Source organism: Lotus japonicus, chromosome 6 (genome assembly GCF_012489685.1).
Source record: "Lotus japonicus ecotype B-129 chromosome 6, LjGifu_v1.2".
NCBI classification, from domain to species: domain Eukaryota; kingdom Viridiplantae; phylum Streptophyta; class Magnoliopsida; order Fabales; family Fabaceae; genus Lotus; species Lotus japonicus.
In genome coordinates, this window is record NC_080046.1 from 2,040,006 (window position 1) to 2,063,079 (window position 23,074).

At 39.7% G+C, this 23,074-nt stretch overlaps 1 long non-coding RNA gene and 1 pseudogene across 2 annotated transcripts; both read left to right on the forward strand.

Annotated features, from left to right (window-relative positions):
* Positions 1 to 17,328: 17,328 nt before the first annotated feature.
* LOC130726625 (uncharacterized) lies at positions 17,329 to 19,760 on the forward strand. 2 transcript variants are annotated; one of them, XR_009014916.1, is made up of 5 exons: positions 17,329 to 17,477; positions 18,095 to 18,134; positions 18,455 to 18,544; positions 19,004 to 19,241; positions 19,357 to 19,760. It is a non-coding gene; the product is annotated as an uncharacterized LOC130726625 (long non-coding RNA). The 2 variants fall into 2 exon arrangements; XR_009014917.1 differs by lacking the exon at positions 17,329 to 17,477 and adding an exon at positions 17,554 to 17,821 and having other exon boundaries at positions 18,095 to 18,544.
* Positions 19,761 to 19,964: 204 nt separating this feature from the next.
* LOC130726624 (leucine-rich repeat receptor-like serine/threonine-protein kinase BAM1) lies at positions 19,965 to 22,455 on the forward strand (annotated as a pseudogene).
* Positions 22,456 to 23,074: the final 619 nt, after the last annotated feature.

Genomic DNA, 23,074 nt, shown 5'->3' on the forward strand with positions numbered 1-23,074 from the left:
ATATATATATATATATGCAAAGATAAACAGAACTAACAAAGCAAAAATAACTAGAGAAGCTAAAGGAAAATAACCAGAGTTTAAAAAAAAAAAAAACTAAGTTAAGCAAGAAAAACGAAGAGATCCTATAGCTAAGTTTTATGAGTGCGACGCAGAAATTCCATCATCATTTGCTTCATTTCTATCAGCATAGACTCATGAGTATCAAGACGTTGTTCCATGGTGTCGAGTCTGGACGAGCTGGACTGTGTAGAACTAGAAGGAACATTCTGAGCAGCTTGAGGAGCTGGAATGGAAGCAGAAGCAACAGGAGTAAAAACCACTGGTGCAAGTGCTTGGCATCTAAGTGCTTCAGCTTCAGCTTCAAGTCTTTCTGCCTCTAGCCGAGCATGTTCAGCTTGAGCTGCTGCTTGACGTGCAGCTTCTTCTGCTTGTTCTTTCTTTCTTCTGGCCTCTTCAATAGCTTCAAGAAGCTTATGTCTCTGTTGTTGTTCATGAAGAGCCACTCTTCTGGCAAACCTCTGCTTAGCAGCTGCTATCCTCTGATCCCTTTCAGCAATGAGATGACTCATCATAGCAGGGATCTGAGCAAGTACTCAGATTATCCCACTCCTCAGCAACAGAGTCAGGATTCTCACTCAGGTCAGTGTGACCTTGCACGTTGCGTAGCATCAAAGAAGCTTCTTGATTAAACACATTGATGCACTCGGAGAGAGAGGTGGGTCTGAGGTGAATGTAGGGAACTATGGAGAGGTGTTGGTCTGGAGAGGTTGGGTGATTGCTGCTGTGAGCCTCAGAGACACCCTGGGGAGAGCCAATGTCACAGGTTTGGACATGAGGTTCAGAGGCTCCAAGGTGTGGTTCAGAAGTTTCAACCAGAGGATTGGGTGATCTAACCGAAGAGTGGTTAGACACAGATTATTCTGGGTCTGGTTGAACTGGCTCTTGTTGGATAGGGTCAGGTTGAGCCTGTTGAGCCAAAGGGTCTGCCTCATGTAGAGGATTGGCCAAGATAGGTTCATCTGGGTCAACTAGACGTTCAGGTCTAGGGCCAGGATATCTCCTAGGGCTTGGACAAGTGAGGTAATATTCTTCTAGGCTAGACACCTTTTCTTTTCTGACCTCCATGAATTTATGATTGGATTCAGAGTTGTTGGAATGGGAGGAGTCAGCAACATTGATTGGGAATGATACAGGTGTATAGACACTTGATGAATCTGTATCAGTGGTTCTGGCAACCAGACGTTCTGATGCTCTGGGGACATAGTGATCAGAAGTTCTGGGTTCAGGTTCTGGTTGGTTAAGTTCTGGTTGATCAGGGATGATGGGTTCAGAAGTTAATGGGTTGTATTGGATGGTAATAGGTGAGGTTGAATCAGAGGGTCCGGTAGGTTGGTTCTGAAGCATATTCCAGAGGGGTGCTTCATTTGGAGAAGGTTGGAAAAATGAAGACCTTGGTGAATTGGGTGGTGAAGTGGTTTGTGTGGCTGGTTGGGACTCTGGGATAGGAGTGAGTGGGTTGGAGGAATGTTTCAGCATAGCAGAGATGGAAAGTGCATCAAATGTATCTAAATCATCATCAGAAGCAATAACAGACTTACTTGATGATCGTGCTGAAGACCGAGTCACTCTGACAGGAGTCTCAATCCTTCTGATCACTTGAGCAGCAAGTTCCACACTTGTAGGCTTCACCACAAGTCTGACTTGTTTCTTCTTCTTCTTGGGAGGAGAAGGACAATCTTTATTAGGACCAACATTACCATCACCACCAGCATCAGGCTTGATGGTTTCATCATGTTTCCTCTTTGGCTGGTCAGCTGTCTTCTTCTTCTTCTGAGAGCCATCAGATTCCTCAGAGGATTCTTCTAAGACCATCTTCCTCTGAACTTTCCTCTTGGTAGGAGAGGGAAACTCTTGAGCTGACGGCAGTCTTCTGAAGAATTCATCGAGATCAATTTCAAAGCCTTGAGCCCTTAGGTCTTCAACATAGCACCTAATAGCTTCAGGATTGTCTGCCTGTGTCCACAGAGGGTAGTCATTCAGAGGCACCCTTCTCTTTCTGATTTCAGAAGATGTGTCTTCATGAGCAGGGGCGATTTTCTTCTGGACCAAGCCCATCTTCTTCAGAGAATTGGAAGTGAAGACATCACTGACAATGGTGGTTAGATCCTCTATGCATCCAGCATTGACCAGATCTTGCACCAGGTTGCTCTCAATGAAGAGATCTGATAGCAATCTCCCAAAAGGGATATACTTGATTGCTGACTTGATGGAGGCAGTAGTTCTGGACTTCTTGATACACTCCTTCAAGTAAGAGAACAGGAAGTAGGGAAGGCAGATCTTCTGCTTGTCTTGGATGAAGAACAGCATCGCCTTATGGCTGAAATTGATGTAATCTGGGGAACTGCCCTTTGGCCTCTGGTTGATACAGTGCAGCAGAATCTTGTGCCAGATTCTGAGCTTGGGATGAAGATCCACCACCTTGTAATCAGTTTTGCCCGGTTTGTATGTGGTGTACAGGGCCTTGTTGGTCTCATCCTTCGTTTTGGGTTTCAGCTTCGATTCAGTGAGTTGAAATCGATACCCATGTGCAGTCTCTGCACCCAGTAGGTTCACAAATGACTTCTCTGTAATTATGATCCTCCTTCCAAGAATGTAGGATACCACCTGAGTGTCATCGCAGTCAGCATGTTTCCAGAATTCCTTGATCAACTTGTCGTACACCGGTCCTCGAAGCCTGTTGAAGTAATTTTCCCAGCCTTGAACACGGACTTCAGGACGAAGATCATACCCATTTGTAGCAAGATTGTCGAGGTCGAATCTCCATTCTGCCAGTACTTGAAGTTCCTCAGGAGCATACACACAATGAACGACACAGCCCCGTTCTGTAATCGGAATGACTTGCTCTTGAGCTTGACCTTGACTAGGAGCTTCAGGACCCATTTGGTCTGTAGCTTGACCAACTACCATGTGAGGGAAACTTGTTGCTTCAGCGGCTTCATTTCTGGTTTGTCTCACCATTGTTGGAGCGGTTGAAGGTTTTGGGTAGAAGATGAAGGTTGAAGATGAATAGAGAGCGAGAGAGAGATCGTGGGTAAGCGGTTTTGAAAATACAGAAGAGAGAGAGTAAAAACCGAAAGTGTAGGAGATCGTGTGTGTATAGTGGGTTTTGTCAAATAACCGTTGTTGATTCAAAAAGCATTTTAAGATCAACGGTTGAAAATTAAAGACATGATAGTAACAGTAAATACACATATCACACGCAGGAGAGAAGCACATCTACATCATGACAGACTGTCACACGGGCACAAGGAACTATGCATCAGAGATACTGACACACGTGTTACTGTCTCAGCTTCAGAGTCAGCACCAATGGGTACATACACTCTGATGGAGTTACCTTCTGGACTAGACATCTTCTGATCAAAAAGTATCATAGTCAGAGGTTCTGATCCATCTTCATGCTGGACAAACGTCCATATTCAGATTTTTCAGAATGAAATTAAATCTGTCCTCTGCTAAGGGCTTTGTAAAGATATCTGCCCATTGATGGTCAGTATCAACAAACTTCAGAAGAAGTACGCCCTTCTGAACATAATCTCTAATAAAGTGATACTTTACCTCAATGTGCTTTGCCCTTGAATGTAAGATAGGATTCTTACTCAATGATATTGCAGCAGTGTTATCACAATAGATTGGGATATTGCTCTCAAGGATCTGATAGTCCTCCAGCTGATGTTTCATCCAGAGCATCTGGGTGCTGCATATTGCTGCTGAGATATATTCTGCCTCTGCAGTTGATAGAGCAATTGTTGATTGCCTCTTGCTTGCCCATGAGACTAAATTGCTTCCCAGAATTCGACAATTTCCAGAAGTGCTTTTTCTCTCTATTCTATCTCCAGCATAATCAGCATCACAATAACCTGAAAGCTTATACTCTGATGTTTTCTTATACATCAAGCCAAGGTTAGTGGTACCTTTCAGATACCTTAGGATCCTCTTAACAGCAGTTAAGTGGGTTTCCCTTGGATCTGATTGGAAACGAGCACATAAGTGAACACTAAATAATATATCTGGCCTAGATGCGGTTAAGTATAGAAGTGAGCCTATCATACCACGATAGAGCTTCTGACATACTTTACCACTTTCATCTTCTTTCTCCAGAATGCATGTAGGATGCATTGGAGTCTTGGCCACTGTAGATTCCAGCATATTGAATTTCTTCAGAAGTTCTTTAGTGTACTTGCTCTGATGGATATATGTTCCTTCTGGTGTTTGATCAACTTGTATTCCCAGAAAGTACTTGAGTTCTCCCATCATACTCATCTCAAATTCAGCCTGCATCATCTTAGAGAATTCTTTGCATAGAGATTGATTAGCTGAACCAAATATAATATCATCAACATAAATTTGAACAATTAAGATATCATCTTTATAAGTTTTGCAAAAGAGAGTTGTATCTACTTTACCCCTTACAAACTCGTTCTCTAGAAGGAATGAGCTGAGTCTCTCATACCATGCTCTGGGAGCTTGCTTCAGACCATAGAGTGATTTCTTCAGTTTGAACACATGATCTGGCTTCTTCTCATCTTCAAAACCTGGGGGTTGATGAACATAAACTTCCTCTAAAATATAACCATTTAGGAAGGCACTCTTCACATCCATCTGATGAAGAACTATGTTGTGATTTACTGAGAAAGAGATCAACAGTCTGATTGCTTCTAGTCTTGCTACTGGAGCAAATGTTTCTGTGTAGTCTATTCCTTCCTGCTGACTGTAGCCTTGAGCAACTAGCCTTGCCTTGTTTCTGACTACATCTCCTTTCTCATTCAGCTTGTTTCTGAACACCCATTTTGTTCCAATTACATGGACACTCTCAGGCTTCTTCACTAAGCTCCAAATCGTTCTTGGAGAATTGATTCAATTCTTCTTCCATTGCCAGAATCCAATCCTTGTCCTGAAGAGCTTAATCTATGGACTTGGGTTCAATTAAGGACACCAATCCTTTCAGACTAAGCAGGGTCTCTTCAGAGGGTCTGAAGGCTGATCTGGTTCTGACTGGTTCGTCTTTGTTGCCCAGAATCAATTCCTTAGGATGAGCTGCAGTGATTCTGCTCTTCTTCAGAATTTGTGAATCAGAGGGACATGCTTCTTCTTCTGGATCAACTTCCTCTGGTTCAGCTTCCTCTAGAGCTTTGCCTTTGTCAGAAACATTAATGCTTAAATCTGCAAACTTCTCAACTAGCTTTGACTGGTCAGAGTCAAGCTTATCGTCAAATCTAACATGAATAGATTCTTCAATAGTCTTAGCATCAGTATTATAAAATCTAAAGCCTTTAGATCTCTCAGAATAACCAAGTAATAGACATTTAGAAGACTTAGCATCAAATTTATGCAATCTATCCTTAGTATTGAGAACATAACAAACACAACTAAAAGGATGAAAGTAAGAAATGTTGAGTTTTATGTTCTTCCACAATTCATAGGGAGTCTTATTCAGAATTGGTCTCACAGAGATTCTGTTCTGAATGTAACATGCTGTATTTACTGCCTCTGCCCAAAAGTGCTTAGCCATGCCAGTTTCTTGGAGCATGGTTCTAGCCATCTCCTGAAGAGTTCTGTTCTTCCTCTCAACAACACCATTTTGTTGAGGAGTTCTGGGACAAGAGAAATCATGTGCAATTCCATAGGAATCAAACAGACTCTCAAACTTGTCATTCTCAAACTCTCCACCATGGTCACTTCTGACACGCACAATCCTACAAGCCTTCTCGTTTTGCACTTGGGCTATGAAGGTAGAGAACACAACATGAGACTCATCCTTGCGGGTTAGAAACTTTACCCATGTCCAGCGGCTATAGTCATCAACGATAACCATCCCATATCTCTTGCCACCTATAGACTCAGATTTCACTGGTCCAAAAAGGTCGATATGCAAAAGTTCCAACGGCCTTGAGGTTGAGACAACATTCTTTGCCTTGAAAGGGACTTTAGTGAATTTGCCTTTCTGACATGCTTCACAAAGAGCGTCTGAAGCGAACTTCAGATTGGGTAAGCCCCTGACAAGGTTTAGCTTGCTCAGCTGAGAAATCTTTCTCATACTGGCGTGCCCTAACCGTCTATGCCATACCCACTGCTCTTCATTAACAGAAAGAAGGCACTTCACATTCTGAGCCTCCAGCTCAGATAATCTGATCTTATAAATGTTGTTCTTCCTCTTGCTGTTAAAAAGAACAGAGCCATCGATCTGACTTACAGCCCGGCAGGACTTTTGATTGAATATAACATCATAACTCTTGTCAGCTAATTGACTTATAGACAATAAGTTATGAGTTAAGCCGTCTACCAATAACACATTATCAATGCATGGACTACTATCTACACAAATAGTACCAGTACCAACAATTTTACCCTTTTCATTTCCTCCAAAGCCAACTTCGCCTCCAGGCTTAAGTTTTAGCTCTTGGAACATACGCCTTTCTCCCGTCATGTGACGCGAGCATCCACTGTCCAGATACCATGATTGGTGTTTCAGTGGAGCTATCAAGGATATCTGCAACATAGATAATCTTGTCCTTAGGTACCTAATTTCTGGGTCCTTTCTTGTTAGTTACCCCAGAGGTTCTGATCACCTTGGGTGTCTCAACATGATAATGTAAAGGAATTTTTGCATGATATTTAGACATGGAGAAGGATCCCTTTTTAAGAGGGGTTTAGCAACTTTAGCAGGTAAAGGATCAGGCAATATGGTACCAGAGGGAACAAAGGATTCATACAAAGATTTAGCTTTAGACACAAAGGGCTCATTTCTAATTGGTTTAGAATAGCCAATGCCATGCATTCCATTTCTGCTTACGCCATAGATCATTGAAGCCATTAAGCTTCTATCTACGCTTCTAGCCAGGAATCTTTGAAAAGACTTTTCATACTTAGATTCATTTCTACAATCAGAGGCATCACAAGCAACTATTTCTTCTAACTTAGCGATCTGGTTCTTAAGCACAGAGTTAGAATTGATCAAAGCATGATTATCATTTTTCAAATCATAAATAATTTTCTCATGTTCAGAAGGAGTCTTAGAAGCAGCAGATAAGTTCTTTTTCAACTTTTTATGCTTAGACAATAAGGAGTTATACTTATCCATGATATCAGACAAAGCATGTTTCAGTTCAGAGGTAGAGAAAGAAGCGAATACCTCATTTTCATCGTCTGAGTTAGGATCTCCTTCTGATTCTGAGTCAGAGTCAACAGCTTCCTTTGACTCTACTCCTTTGTCTTTGACAATAGCCATGAGTCCTTGGACTTCACCATCAGAGTCAACATCCTTTGACTCTGATTCATCAAATGTCACCATCAGACTCTTCTTCGTCTTGAAGTGCTTCTTTGGCTTCTTGTTCTTCTTCAATTTTGGACAGTCACTTTTGTAGTGCCCAGATTCTTTGCACTCAAAGCATGTGACTTCCTTAATTGATGACTTCTTCTGGCCTGAGGATTCAGACTTTCCTTTTGCCTTTCCAGAGCCTTTGTACTTGCTCTGCCTGTGCTTCCAGATGTGGTTGAGTCTCTTGGAGATCAGAGTCAGCTCATCTTCATCAGAATCTTCTGATGCTTCTTCAGATTCTTCTGCTTCAGCTTGGAGAGCCTTTGACTTCTCAGCTTTAGCCTTTTCAGATTTGGATTTCAAGGCTATAGACTTTTTCCTCAGATCTTGCATCTCAGAACGCTTCAGTTCATGGCACTTCAGAATGCTAATGAGTTCCTCTAAACTCCTATTCTCGACATCTCTTGTGAGCTCGATTGATGTCACTAAAGGCATCCAGCTTTCAGGAAGACACCTGATGACCCTTATGACATGATCTTTTGTTGTGTAGCTCTTGTTGAGAGGTCGTATGCCAGCTACAAGCAACTGAAATCTGGAGAACATTTCTTCAATGGACTCATTTGGCTCCATGATGAAGGATTCATATTTTTGGATCAAAGACAATGCCTTTGATTCTTTGACTTTCTTGTTTCCTTCATGAGACATCTTCAGAGATTCAAAAATGCCTTTTGCAAACTCACGATCTGTAATCTTCTGGTACTCTTCATAGGAAATAACACTTAGAAGAATTGCTCTTGCTTTGTGATGTTGTGAGTACAGCTTCTTTTGATCTGCAGTCATCTCTGACCTTGGGATCTTCTTGCCATCTGCATCGACTGGACGCTCATAGCCATCCACAATAATATCCCAGAGATCTACATCAAAACCCAGAAAGAAACTTTCGAGTCTATCTTTCCAATACTCGAACCTTTGACCGTCGAACATAGGAGGCTTTGCGTTGTATCCATCTTTCTGTGTTTCACTGGTGGTAGCCATTGTTTTTCACACCGGCCCGGATCACTGAACACTGTTAGGTGTGGTAATCAGAACTTGCGCTCTGATACCAATTGAAGGTATGAAAAACGGTAGAAAGGGGGGGTTTGAATAACGTTTTCAAGATAAAACTTTCACCTTAAAGATTTTAACAAATATTTTCGAGAACTAAGTGCTAAAGATGAGAGATAGAAAAGCACACAAGGATTTTATCCTGGTTCACTTGGTAAATCACTCAAGCTACTCCAGTCCACCCGTTAAGGTGATTTCTTCATTCTTAGAATGAAGGCAATCCACTAATCAGGTAAAGTGTTACAACTGCACTTGAAACCTACAAGTGACTAACAATTACACTGACTTAGCTCACACTAAGATTCACTCTCTTAGTCTTCTCTAGGATCCGATCAACCTTGATCTCCTAAAGGAACTAAACAAACTGTTTATCAAGGAAATGTTTACAAGAGATTTGCTTCTGAAAAGCTAATAGTAAACACAATGAATTTCAGATGAAAGAATGCTTGAAGGTTTTTGAATATAGCTTGTGCTTGTGTAAATTCTTCCAATCGCATCTTTCAATCTTCAGCCTCTATTTATACTCCAAGGATTAGGGTTTGAACGCTGCATGGAAATGCTACCGTTGGAGGGCAGTTCTGGAAATTCCAGCTTCTGCTGTGGCTGAGAACGTTAGGTAGGTACGTATTTTTGTTTAAATGCTCAGTAGAATTTTAATGTCAATCAACATGATGTTTTTCGTTTGATGAGGAAGATTGTATAGCCTTTATTAGCTGCAAGTTTCAAAATATTTTACTGCACTTTTGATGTGATGAGAGCAGGTGATGATGACCTGGGGAAGTGGGAATAATTATGATAATGAGAAATGACATTCTGAATCGTTTTCACATGCAATATTAAGAGGAAAGATGCAGAAGTTGAAGCGATAAGAGATATTTTCTTTTCGGCTTTTGTATTCTTCACTTTTGATGTTGGAGCCTATGTGTCCATTATTGATATTTGAAAATATTGTAGGGCGAGTGAATTACTCGTGGGCTTGAGAAAAATAAGACACACTTCGTCTTAAATTTTTTTTAAGACTTGATGTCTTGTGGGCTTGTGTACTAATATGAGCGTGTCAATATCATAATTTAATGGGCTATGCAATATTTGTATAATAGATGGGCCGAGCGTCGTGTGTTTTGAATTTTGAAGTCGTATTTTTGTTAAAATGCTCAGTAGAATTTTAATGTCAATCAACATGATGTTTTTTGTAAGACCCAAATTTCAGACTTGGATTTAAATAATTATTTTTAATTATTTTTCCAAACCACGAGTGGAATCGGCTTAACCGCAAAAGGACCTTATAAAGGAGAATGCCGTTTTGGGATGACTTAAAGAAGAAGAACGTTCAGGAAATTGCTTAAGGATAGTACTGTAGTCGGTATAAGAGTTAGCACTAGGGATGGCAATGGGTAGGGTCTGGGTAGGGTACTATAGTACCCATCCCCATACCCGCGTTTTCAAAAATTACCCGTACCCGTCCCCATACCCGCGTGGGTAGCAACTTGAATGCCCGTCCCCGTACCCTCTGGGTACCTATTTGCCCATACCCGTGCCCATTACCCGCAATTTAGCTAACCAAACTATATTTTTCACTATTTTTGTTAATAGAAAACAAAAATACAACTACAATTTAGATTTATAATATAGCCTTTAGTTGTAGGTTAATAACTTACAAATTTTAAAAATAAGTAGGAGTAAATTAGTGATGATTATGAATACCTTAAATACTCACCTACATTTTTAAAAAAGAGTAAGTTTGAAAGGTATTGCTTAAGTTAATTTGTTATATATTACCAAATAATAATAATAATAATAATAATAATAATAATAATAATAATAATAATAATAATAATAATAATAATAATAATAATATGTGTGTGCGGGTATGGGGCGGGTTGGGTACTATAATACCCATACCCGCACCTATACCCGCTACTTTTTTGCGGGTAATTACCCATACCCAACCCCATACCCATCTAGCGGGTTTTTACCCTACATATAGTGGGTATTTTTTGCGGGTACCCTATAGGTCCTAGACCCATTGAAGGTATCAAAAACGGTAGAAAGGGGGGGGGGGTTTGAATAACGTTTTCAAGATAAAACTTCCACCTTAAAGATTTTAACAAATCTTTTCGAGAACTAAGTGCTAAAGATGAGAGATATAAAAGCACACAAGGATTTTATCCTAGTTCACTTGATAAATCACTCAAGCTACTCCAGTCCACCCGTTAAGGTGATTTCTTCATTCTTAGAATGAAGGCAATCCACTAATCAGGTAAAGTGTTACAACTGCACTTGAAACCTACAAGTGACTAACAATTACACTGACTTAGCTCACACTAAGATTCACTCTCTTAGTCTTCTCTAGGATCCGATCAACCTTGATCTCCTAAAGGAACTAAACAAACTGTTTATCAAGGAAATGTTTACAAGAGATTTGCTTCTGAAAAGCTAATAGTAAACACAATGAATTTCAGATGAAAGAATGCTTGAAGGTTTTTGAATATAGCTTGTGCTTGTGTAAATTCTTCCAACCGCATCTTTCAATCTTCAGCCTCTATTTATACTCCAAGGATTAGGGTTTGAACGCTGCATGGAAATGCTACCGTTGGAGGGCAGTTCTGGAAATTCCAGCTTCTGCTGTGGCTGAGAACGTTAGGTAGGTCGTCAGGAAGGTACAGTTGCTTTTGTACTTGGATAGTGATTTGACCTTTAAACCTAGGAGACTTCTGATCAGGGAAATGCTTCATGTTGGAACTTGTGAAGCCGGTTGATCAGAGTCAGAGGGAAAGCACAGATCCTCTGACCGTTGTATCTTCTGATTCTGAACTCAGAGGGAAGTACAAGGTCTTCAGAGTTTCTTGCTTCTGGACATCAGAGTTTCCACTATTTAGCTTCTGGATCTTCAGAGTCTTCTACACCATCAGAACATCTGAACCTTCAGTGTTTCTTGGTTATCAAAACTTCTGGATCTTCAGAACTTCTAGTGACTGAGTCCACATCAGAGTTTGTATAACTTCAGAACTTCTGAAGCTTTTCCACTGTTCATACTGAACATGGATGTTGCGAAAGCGTTGCTTGAGTCACTCTTTAAGCACAGTGCTTCTGATTTGTGTGAGATTGAGTAGAGGTCAGAGCCTGTAAATAGCACACTCAGAAAAACACGTTAGAGTACCACAATTGTTCATATCAAAAGGTTAACTTGTAATCATCAAAACATAGAGTTGTACTACTAGATCAAAACTTGATCTTACGCCCATTGCCATCCCTAGTTAGCACGAGCCATTTCCACACCCAACTAAGGCCGAGAGTGTCCGAAAAAGACTATTTCCGCTCTTAAAGCACTGTTTAAGCGAAATTCAAAATCCTTGGAAAAATAAGAAGTTCTCTTTATTTTTCCCTCGACCAGCGTTTCATTACGGAACTCTGTACTGTACGCACGATAGGTTTTATTTCTCGGAAGTTCGACGACGCCAAATTCTATTCTCTCAGGGCTTTAAATTTAAACCCTGAATGAAGACTTTTTCTACTCGGAGCTTCTAACGAAGTTTCCATCCGCGTAGACTGATTTATTTCGACGTTTCTAACCTTTCTTCAGTAGGAAGTTTCCTCATCCGACAGTCACAGCAAAAAGTAGTTTTTTGGGTTAAAATGATTTATACCGCTTTTGTATCGTTTTCTTCAAATTCAAGAAACCTGTTTTGAGTTATGGAATTTTGTCGCCATAATCTCACTTAGAATCCACCGATGAACGTACTGCAAAAATCAGAATCGCGAAATATTCTTTTTCCCGCGATTTCTCTCTCCTATAGATAGAAAAAAATCAAAAAAACTTACCATTTTCCTTGGGAGAGGCCGCGAGCTAGAGGAAGGAGAGGAAGGAGGAGATCTTCGCTGATTCTTGACGGATCTTCGTGCTGATCGTTGCTATAGTTCGACACGGAGGTACTCTTGCTTATTCTTACCTCTGATCATCTTTTATATCGCGTTTCTTCATCTCTTTCTAAGCTCCTAGTTATGGGTTTTTTCCAAAAAAATGTTCGATTTTCCCAATTTTTCTTTAGATCTACCTTCTACTACTACCCAACAAGCTAAATCACTCGCCGATGCGCGCCGATTTCGATCGAGTCGCAGTAGATCTGAAAAACTGTCCAAAAACCCATTTTTCTCACATGTTGAAACTTTATCTTCAAAAAGCCGCGATCTAACCTAGTGCCCTTAGGATTATTTGCAATAAACATCGTTGTGAACAACCTCATATATTTTGTTTTTCAAGATTTCAACTTTGAGATTTTGAGCTCTAAACTTGGGCCAAACTACCACTGTATGCAATACAATTTCTAAAATTTTTCCGAGCATTGATTTACCCTAGTTATACCCTGCTATTACCGTAGAATCAAGTTTGATCGAAGAAAAAGCGCTGAAGCGCTAAAATTGGAGAGTGGTCGAGACTTTCATGCTTTAGGACAGTGAGGAAACTCAAATCTGGGCAAGGTTTGCCTTATGCTTACTGTAGTCCTTCGAGTCGCCGAAATTTTGGCTTTGGTTTCGTGTCATTCCGAGTTCTGTAGCTCGAGTTATGCGCGTTTTAGTGAGCAAAGGTAAATATTAGAATTCTGGTTTGGTTTCACGAGTCAAGACTCACCCATTCGGGGAAACTCTTCCATTCGCATTAGAATATTGTACTCTGGAGCTTCTTGAGCGTTATCAAACGTTAGTTAGAATTGTTTCGACTGTATCGACTTGTTTGATTCATTATTGCTTTGTTTGCTCAAAGGTTCAATTGTGGAAACTTCGGGTTTGATTGAACAAGCTTGTGAGCGAGACCTGCACCGCGAGACTGGAACAACTCGAGGTGAGGGCAACTTACTTACTAGATATTTGCATTATAGGCGTCGATAAATTCGACTTGAATACTGCTTGATATTGAATATTGCTTGATAGTGAATATTGCTTGATATTGGATATTGAATTGAATATTGTTTATCGCTTTATGGGAAAATGCTTTCTGGAGGCTTCGGCCGAGTGAACTGATATGAGACGTGTGTCTCCGTTTTCTGAGAGGCTTCGGCCGTTTACTGGTTTCAGTCTTATGATTTCCGCACTGAATTATTATTATTGCATTGCTCATTAGAGCTGAATATTGTTGAATTGATATCGAACTGTGCGTATTGACGCGATTGCGGAGCGTGGGACATTTGAATTGATTCTTCGGGTTGAAATAATAACCCTAGGCAGGTTCTGACGGGAGTTCGAAACCTAGCCCTTCGTTTGGACGCTTAGACTTTCCCGGGGATTGTATTTGGGGGATTCGGGAAACTTTGATTAGTTAGAACATGGAACTTGATAATTCATGAAACTTGATTTTGAAAATAAACCTCATAATTGAATTAACTTAACTTGAAACGCTTTAAATTAATTAACGATGACTTTAGGGAAACTTAGGAGTTGGAAATCATTTTGAAAAACGGGAAAAAGTTGATAAGCCATGAGTTGAGGAAAATCCTTGAGTGCGATAGCACCTTTCGCTCTTTCAGCAGTTTATTTAGCCATCCAAGGATGAGCCAGGGGAACCTTCATTGAGGCGGAAGACTTCGTGAAAGCGGGAAACTTCACTAGGGCGGAAGACTTCGTGAAAGCGGGAAACTTCACTGAAGCGGAAGACTTCGTGAAAGTGGGAAACTTCACTGAAGCGAAAGACTTCGTGAAAGCGTGAAACTTCACTGAAGAGGAAGACTTCGTGAAAGCGTGACACTTCACTGAAGCGGAAGACTTCGTGAAAGTGCGAAACTTCACTGAAGCGGAAGACTTCGTGAAAGCGTGACACTTCACTGAAGCGGAAGACTTCGTGAAAGTGTGAAACTTCACTGAGGCGGTAGACTTCGTGAAAGCGTGGGACTTCATGGGGGCACGAGATTCCATCGACGTTTACCCTGGGGCAAACGTCAGGGACCATTCGTTAGTTAGACACTTATGTGTTGGGAGGACGATACATTGTTTGACTAACCTTATCATCTAACTACATTTGTTGAGATATTGCTTATTGAATTGTTGAGATATTGCATATTGAACTGTTGAGGTAGCAGATATTGAATTGTTGTTAGAGCCTTGATAACATGTTAAGTATATACCTTAGGATAGGCAACTGAGAACCTATATAAGTATATACCCCCTTTGTCGCATGTTGTTTGTATTATCTATTGTATTCTGTGAGTTGACCCTCGCGCCTTGGCTTTGTGTGTATGTTTGTGTTTGGGCGGTCGGCCTGCTGCCAGGCGTCCGTCTGCCAGTTCGTGATGATTCGTTGTTTGGGGAGAACTCGGAGCGGAATGACTACTACTAAGCCTTTGGCGAGGACCCGGACTTCATGCGTGATCAGATGAGGGTCGAAGTTAGGAGTGTAGTATATGGGTGGTCAGAGTTCTTTTAGTTGGTTGTTACTGTCGTAGCTCTGATTCGTTATTTGTATTTTGGGGCAGGGTAGGTTCCGACATATTGCTTTTCGGTGTGGTCCTCTATAGTTGGGAATCACACGGAGTAGTCGGACGTAGAGGTCTAGAGGAGACCATATTGGGCTGACTATTCCTTCTGTCACATGTATTATATTTTGAACTTATTATGCTTTCTGAAAACTTGTAAACCTTTCCTTCGAGCTTACTTTCCGTCACTTGAGGATACTCGTGACGATGCTTTTAATTACAGCGGGGGCTGTACTTATATTGTATATTAGTTTCTGTTAATCGCGTTTGGGTTGAGTCTTTAGATTGAAAAGTCTTTTACTTTAAAAGAAAACAAAAAAAAATATTCACGTCTTTCCGCATTATTTGATTTGAAGTCACTAAAGTGGCACCACCGAAATCTGGGTGTTACATTTTTCGTTTGATGAGGAAGATTGTATAGCCTTTATTAGCTGCAAGTTTCAAAATATTAAACTGCACTTTTGATGTGATGAGAGCAGGTGATGATGACCTGGGGAAGTGGGAATAATTATGATAATGAGAAATGAAATTCTGAATCATTTTCACACGCAATATTAAGAGGGAAGATGCAGAAGTTGAAGCGATAAGAGATGTTTTCTTTTTGGCTTTTGTATTCTTCACTTTTTATGTTGGAGCCTATGCGTCCATTATTGATATTTGAAAATATTGTAGGGCGAGTGAATTACTCGTGGGCTTAAGAAAAATAAGACACACTTCGTCTTAAATTTTTTTTAAGACTTGGTGTCTTGTGGGCTTGTGTACTAATATGAGTGTATCAATATCATAATTTAATGGACTATGCAATATTTGTATAATAGATGGGCCGAGCGACCCATGACCCGAACGGATCAAAACCGGAGTATAAATAAATGACACTTGCCCAAGCGGCAGCAGGATCACAATTTTCACTCAGTTTGCGTTTTTCTCTCGTTCTCTCATCCTCTGACTCTCAAGATCTCTTATTCATAGTTCTATACCGGAACAGTCTGAATAATCAATTTGATTCGTTCTCTCATAGTCTCATTATAGTTTCTCCTAGTTCAATAGGAAATGTGGCTTGGCTGGTAAGTGAACATGCATTGGGGCTAGGAAAAAAATGAAGTAGCATGTGGCTCTGGTGCATTCATTCTGCTATAATCCGTGTTTTGCTTTGCACGGATATATATAGCACAATTCAAACTGTATCTGCTTAACAAACAGAGTAAAGCTTCTGGCTCTGCTCCTGTATACTACTGTGTAGTAGTCTATGTTGCATGGATATGTGATATGGAAAAAGTTTTGTTCTCACTTTTTTACCAAACATTTTTGGAGAGAAATAGAAATAGAAGATAGAAAATGAATGATGTTATAGAATTAATAGAAGAGCAATAAAAAGAAAAATAAAGTGAAAATAAGATGTGATATATGAGTTGATTGGATAAAGAGGAAGCAATTTTTCTTTATAATCATAATAGATAAAAAAAACTCACACGGAGAATCATGAAATTAACATGCACAACAGAAGATCACTGTATTATATTGCATAATGTTGAAGATATGAATGTGGGTACTGCTTCATCCATGAGTCCTGCCAAAAAGCTCAAGTACCTGCAACAGTTGTTAAAGTCCCAACCGCCTTTGCTTGACTAGAATATATACTTTTCAATTTTAATTTATCTTCTCAAGCCTGGAAATAAAATATTCATTATGCTAAGCAAGGAAATTTCTGAGTTTCATATTTGATTTTGATTGATGAAAGACGAGTTAATCTAAATATGCTAGCTGTACAATTAATTCTCAATCAGAATCAGTTATGGTATAAATAGATTCTAAATTTCATAACTAAGCATGAGAAAATAAAATAAAAGCTATCACACAAGCATGAAAGAGAGATACAAACTCAATTTGATTCTATATCCGTGCTTCCCTGTCAGTTTGGCTTGCCACAGTGTGGACACTTTGGCTTGGAAGGAACTCAATTGTTTTTAGAAGTACTCAGTTCAACCATGAAGAGGCTCTTGATCTTGTTAAAAGGCATTCTTGGTCGTGGATTAAGGCAAATATAAAGGGGTTTTGTTATTCTCTTTATGATTGGTATGCTAATCCTCTCTCTTGCATCCAAAGCCTTTGATCTGTGGGTGTACTTGTTACTGCTGCATGGCTGGAATTGTTCTCAGTGGGTTGGTCTGTTATTTTACCTGGTTGGGAATTGTCAATTTTTGTACTGTTGGGGCCTAGGATCCGTTTTTAGTTGCTTTTCTTCCATGGTGTTTGGCTCTCTACTCTTTGTACTCTTTTCCCTCTTTTGTACTGTTTCTCTTATTTCCTTCTCTTTTGTATTGGGCTGAAGTACCCCTTGTACTTCGTTTCAATACAAGTTTGGCTTATCTAAAAAAAAAAAAAGAGATACAAACTTGTCCAAGATCACAGCAAAAGGGGCCACCCATGACGTACGCCATCTGGAATAAAATCAAGTTTAACAAAGTCTTTCACTATGGATGAGATGAGAAATTGCTTCAATCATCCCAAAATTCTGAAAGAAATTGCATCAACAAAATTCCTCCCTCATTTATCAAAGAGAGAGACAATGAGAATTTAAAGAAAAGCAGGTGCGTAATGCTATAACTGAGCTTTTCACCAATATTATAGCAGTAAGTCAAACAGAATCTATTGAACAAACAGGGTAAAAATCAATATTGAATCGGTTCGGTTGGATTGAAGATGTGAGCATTTATGTATCACCCTCCTTCTGATCTCTTCAATAAATACACACTCATCCTTCTACCAATCTCCACTTGATCCTCATTACCACTCTTCCTTCTCTTCTCACACAACACATTCACTCAGAGATAGAAATTGCGAGAGAGAATAGGGTTTTTGTGTGGAACAAGTGTTGTATGTAATTAGTGTCGGGCATTCTTGTGAGAAATGACTTCCTTATATTGAAATAGAGGTGAAAGGATCATCTACCTTGTATGTAATTAGTGTCAGCACATGTTAAATGAAAAAAAAGATCTGTGGTGGTACCTACTAGCTAATATTCCTAGACTTTGAAATGAAAATCATATTATTTCTAAGTTGATCTGATCTTGAATGCGGCATGCACCATAGTTTTCTCTTTCAATTATGAAAAGACCACCTTGTTTTAATATTCAGTTCCTTTAACATTCTTGTCTGTTAAAATTTCTCATTCTTTTCTGAATCTCTTGCAATTGTAACATGACAGATTTAGGTGGTTAATCCCAAGTGAGTCAAACATTGCTAAAGTAAGTATCAACACCTCATATAGGTAATCAATCAGGATGCCACTGGTGTTTGATATTATTTCTTTTCAGTTTTTGGTTGAGTTAACTTGCAGTCACATTCTTATATCTTTGGCAGCTCAGTGATATAATTGACATCACTCACATTTCAATAAAAAAAAAAACTTCTCTTTCTGATTATTTCTTCTTGGAGCAATAGATTCTGGCCAAACAACAAAAGCAGAGTGTATTTGCTTGAGAACACCGGCCTGTATCTCTCTTATGATTTGGCTTACTTTCTAGCCTTTTGTGTTACTTTTTTCTTTCTCACTTTCTTTGTGCAGGTCTATGCTTGTTCCTGATAACTGAAGTATTTGCATACCTGCATTCTTGAGGATCTGAAGGAGGTTCATTTTCTGCTTCAGTTAGATTATGTACCTTACTCTATCCATTTTCCTCCTTCTTTTTGAATTTTAATTCATTTACTTTTTACTTAAGCACAAGATCAAAGTCCACACTTAATCTATGTGTTGCTCCTCCACAGTTTGTGATTCTTGAGTTTCTATCTTGCTTAGTTCAGTTAAGTTACAATCATGGTTCTTCTTTCAAATCATTTTTCGTTTTTTTCCTTCTTTGTACTTTATTCACCTGCATATTTTTCGAGTTATTTTTAATTTAAATATGATGCTTCTTTTGTCTTTGACAAAATTCTTCTCTTGTTTGAATATGGTTTTCCACTCTCATTCTTGAGCCTCATGAACACAGTTAACTAGTCTGATTTTTGCTTTTTGTGATTGTTCCCCTCATGGCTCATGCTGCAAAGAGAGCTCCATTTTTCTTGTCATGATAACAGTCTCAGCAAATTCATTAACTTTTTGTATTGATTTCCTCAGCTTCCTTTCCATGCCGAAGTTGAGAAACGTCATGGCCTTCCACATGCATGCAGGGGTGAGAAATCTGAACAGCGGCTTCTAAGGCATCCTCAATGGCTGTGGCAAAGGGAATACAATGAACTTTGTCTTGAGAAGATGCTCTATGTTTTGAGGACCAGGAGGTGATAATGCTGTTGAGGCTGGTGAACCAAGGCCCTTTTAATGTAAATATCCAATTTAATTTCTCAACTGCATTAAGGTGATGTCCAATTGTGTCCTTTAAATATGACTTTGGCTAATTAGGTTTCTGTCATTTTGTGGCTTTTGTTTGAGACAACAAACTATTATACTAATATAAGTTGTATTGGTCGCAGGCGCATTGTGATAAAATCAATCCAAAATGATGTCAATGTTTGTAAGGCACTGAAAGTAGCTAACATTGCTTCCTAAAGTTTGCTTTCTTTAGTTTGTGAAGTCGTGTTTCTATTGGTGTTTAGGTTTAGTGTCTGATTCTTTATGTTGTTAATTTTTTATGGCATGTATGCATAGTTTAAGCTCTTACTTACCATAGTTAGCTCATGACAATAAAGAATTGTTGTATGTAATTAGTGTCGGCACATGTTGAGTTGTGGATTCTTGTGCGAAATGACTTCCTTACATTGAAATAGAGGTGAAAGGATCATCTACCTTGTATGTAATTAGTGTCAACACGTGTTAAATGAAAAAAAAGGATCTGTGTACAGTGTACTAGCTAATATTCCTAGACTTTGGAAATGAAAATCACATTATTTCTAAGTTGATCTGATCTTGAATGCGGCATGCACTATAGTTTTCTCTTTCAATTATGAAAAGACCACCTTGTTTTAATATCAATTCCTTTAACATTCTTGTGCGTTAAACTTTTTCATTTTTTTCTGAATCTCTTGCAATTGCAACATGACAGATTTAGGTGGTTAATCTGAAGTGAGTCAAACATTGCTAAAGCATCAACAAGCTTGATAGAGCTATTCCAGAGTTGATTGCAGAGTTGCCGACATTAGAGATGGTGCATTTATGGGTGAACAACTTCACAGGGAGCATTCTTGAGGGTTTGGGGAAGAACAATAGGCTCACGGTGGTTGATGTTTTGTACAACAAGTTAACTTGGATTCTTCCTCCTCACCATTGCAATGGGAATCTTCTTCACACTTTGGTAACTCTGGGGAATTTCCTGCTTGGTCCGATCCCTTAATCGCTTGGGAGTTGCCAATCTTTGACCAGGATTCTTATGGGAGAGAACTTGCTGAAAGGTCCAATTCCAAAAGGCCCCTTAGGACTTCCACAACTCACCCAAGTTGAGCTTTCAGGGTAACTATCTCTCTTTCCTGATCTTATCGGTTTTGTTTCTGCTAATCTTTGCTCAGATTACCCTCTCCAAGAACCCACTCTCTAGGTCCTTGCCTCCGTCCAATGGCAACTTCTCTAGCCTACACAAGCTTCTCCTTGATGGTAACATGTTCTCAGGTCATATACCATCAGATTGGGAGGTTACAAATGCTCTCCAAGATTGATTTTAGTCAAAACAAATTCTCAGGTCTAATTGCCCCGGAGGTCATTCAAAGTAAGTTTTTAACTTACATTGATCTCAGTAGTAATGAATTCTCTGGTGAGTTCCCAATTGAGATCATCTCTATGCAGACACTCAATTATTTGAACCTTTCACAAAATCATCTAGTTGGTAACATTCTTAGGTCCATTTCCTCAACGCACATCTGTTGATTTTTCCTACAACAATATATCTGGCAACCCTGAACTCTGCGGCCACTATTTGGTTATTTGCAAACAACCTCATGCTCATGCTTAAAGGGATATGTCTTTTTCTTTTAAGCTCATAGTGATGTTTTTGTTGACTGCATGCCCCATTGGCTTAACTGTTGCATTAGCATCGAAGTTGTGGTATCTGTTGAAGTGCAGTGACTATATAAAATGGAAATTGACTATGTTTCAACCTTTAGACTGCACCGTTGATGATGTTTTCAGTTGCTTGAAGGGGCCAACATACTAGGGGAAGTAGGTGTTGGCATTCTATATCAGGTTTCACTGTCAAATGGAGATTGAGTTGCTGTTAGGAGGCTTCCGGCCATGAGCGGAGGCTCTACCCCCATGAATGTGAAACCTTCCTTGGTAAATCCTCCTCTCATAGTCAGAAGCCTCCTTACAACAACTCGATCCCCATTTGGCAGTGAAACCTTGTAAAGAATGCTAGCACCTCCTTCCCTGAGTATGTTGGCTCCCTTCAAGCAACTGGAAACCTCACCAAGTGTGAAGTCTAACCGTTGAAACGCAGTCCATTTCCATTCTTTATAACCACTAGATCTCAACAGATATCATAACTTGAGTGCTACCGCAACCGTTAATCCAATGGGGCATGAAATCAACAAAATCATCATCATGAGCTTAAAAAAAGAAGACATATCCCCTTGAACATGAGGTTGTTTGTGTTGGGAAACAACAGAGCTGGAGAAAAAATAAAACACAATCACAACACAAGAAAATTACGTGAAAACTCCAAAACCGGAGAAAAAACCACGACCGTTGTCTAAACCGACAACCAGAGAAATATCACTATGTGAAAATTGTTACAACACATAGACTTCTCTCACTCTCACCCCAATGCCCCAGTACAACCACACTCTCACAAAGCAAATATTAAACTAAGTCAGATATAAGCTTAAAGTGCTACTGACTAGTGCATCTAAACACAAAGAACCTAGGTCCAATATATAGCCTTGGTCTTCCCCTTGCTTCACCACACTAAGCGATGTGGGACTTCTCCAATAGCTAATTTTTAACCTCCTTCTTTATTTTAGAAACTTGGGCAATGTGGGACTTGACAATCAACCCCAACAATCTCCACCTTGATTGTAAGAGTTACACATCTTCCGCTTGCATTGTCTATACCGACAATCATACTCCACCATAAAAGAGTACACTTTACTTGGAAACAAACCATCCAAGAATTTTCTTCACTTGGAACTAAACCATTCCAAGAATTTCCACATGTCGAAACCTTGCTGAAATTTTATGGTGCAACTCCCATGTTGGCTTCCAGGAAGTTCTTCGGCCATCGACACCTTTCGCCACACACCTTGCATCAATGCCAACCAATGCCCGTGTGTTGTTTCTGAATCCGCTAGCAATAACTTGTCCTTTTCCATGGTATAGCGGAAATACCATAAGAACAAACTTTATCTTCTAGATGAGATCACCATCATCTCCCAGAACAAGGGAGACATTGCTAGCACTTACCTCAGAGTCTTTTTCAGATACTGCTCCACCTGGACAATTTCTCTTCACATGCCCAGACTTTCCACATTTCCAACACGCCAGATTCTTTGCAAGGATCTTCTTCCCATTAGCCCCACCTCCAGTTAGCAATATTGAGCTTGTTGAAGTGCTTTCATCATTTTTCATTCTCCTTTCTTCCGAAATAATTTTAGTTGCAACTTCTTCAAAACTCAAACTTTCCTTCCCATACATCAAAACAGGTTTAAGATGAACATAGGAAGATGGAAGGGACAAAATGAGCCTTAACGCTTTATCTTCATCATCAATCTCTACTTTGATAGATTCCAGCTCGGAGATAATATTATTCAAAGTACTCAGATGATCAGATATTTTCGTACCTTCATCCATGCGCAGATTGTGGAATTGCTCTTTCAGCAACAACCGATTTGAGATGCCCTTTGCCTGATATAACCCTTCAAGCTTCTCCCAGAGCTCCTTGGCTGATGACAAATTCTGCACATTTGCAAGAACATTCTTTTGCAAACACAGACGAATTGCACTTGCAGCCCTCAAATCTAGTTCCTCCCACTTGTCGGCCTCCATGTTAGAAGTGTTTCCTTTCAGCGCCTTGTGTAATCCTGATTGTATCAGCACATCCTTGACTTGTACTTTCCACAAGCCAAAGTTGATTCTTCCATCAAACTTCTCTATGTCAAACTTCATAGCGCTCGAGTAAGACATAGCAGCTGCAAACTTCTTCTTCAGCACCTCCACAATATCACACTTCTTTTCTGGTGTGGAAGATCAGATAATTCTGCAACCACA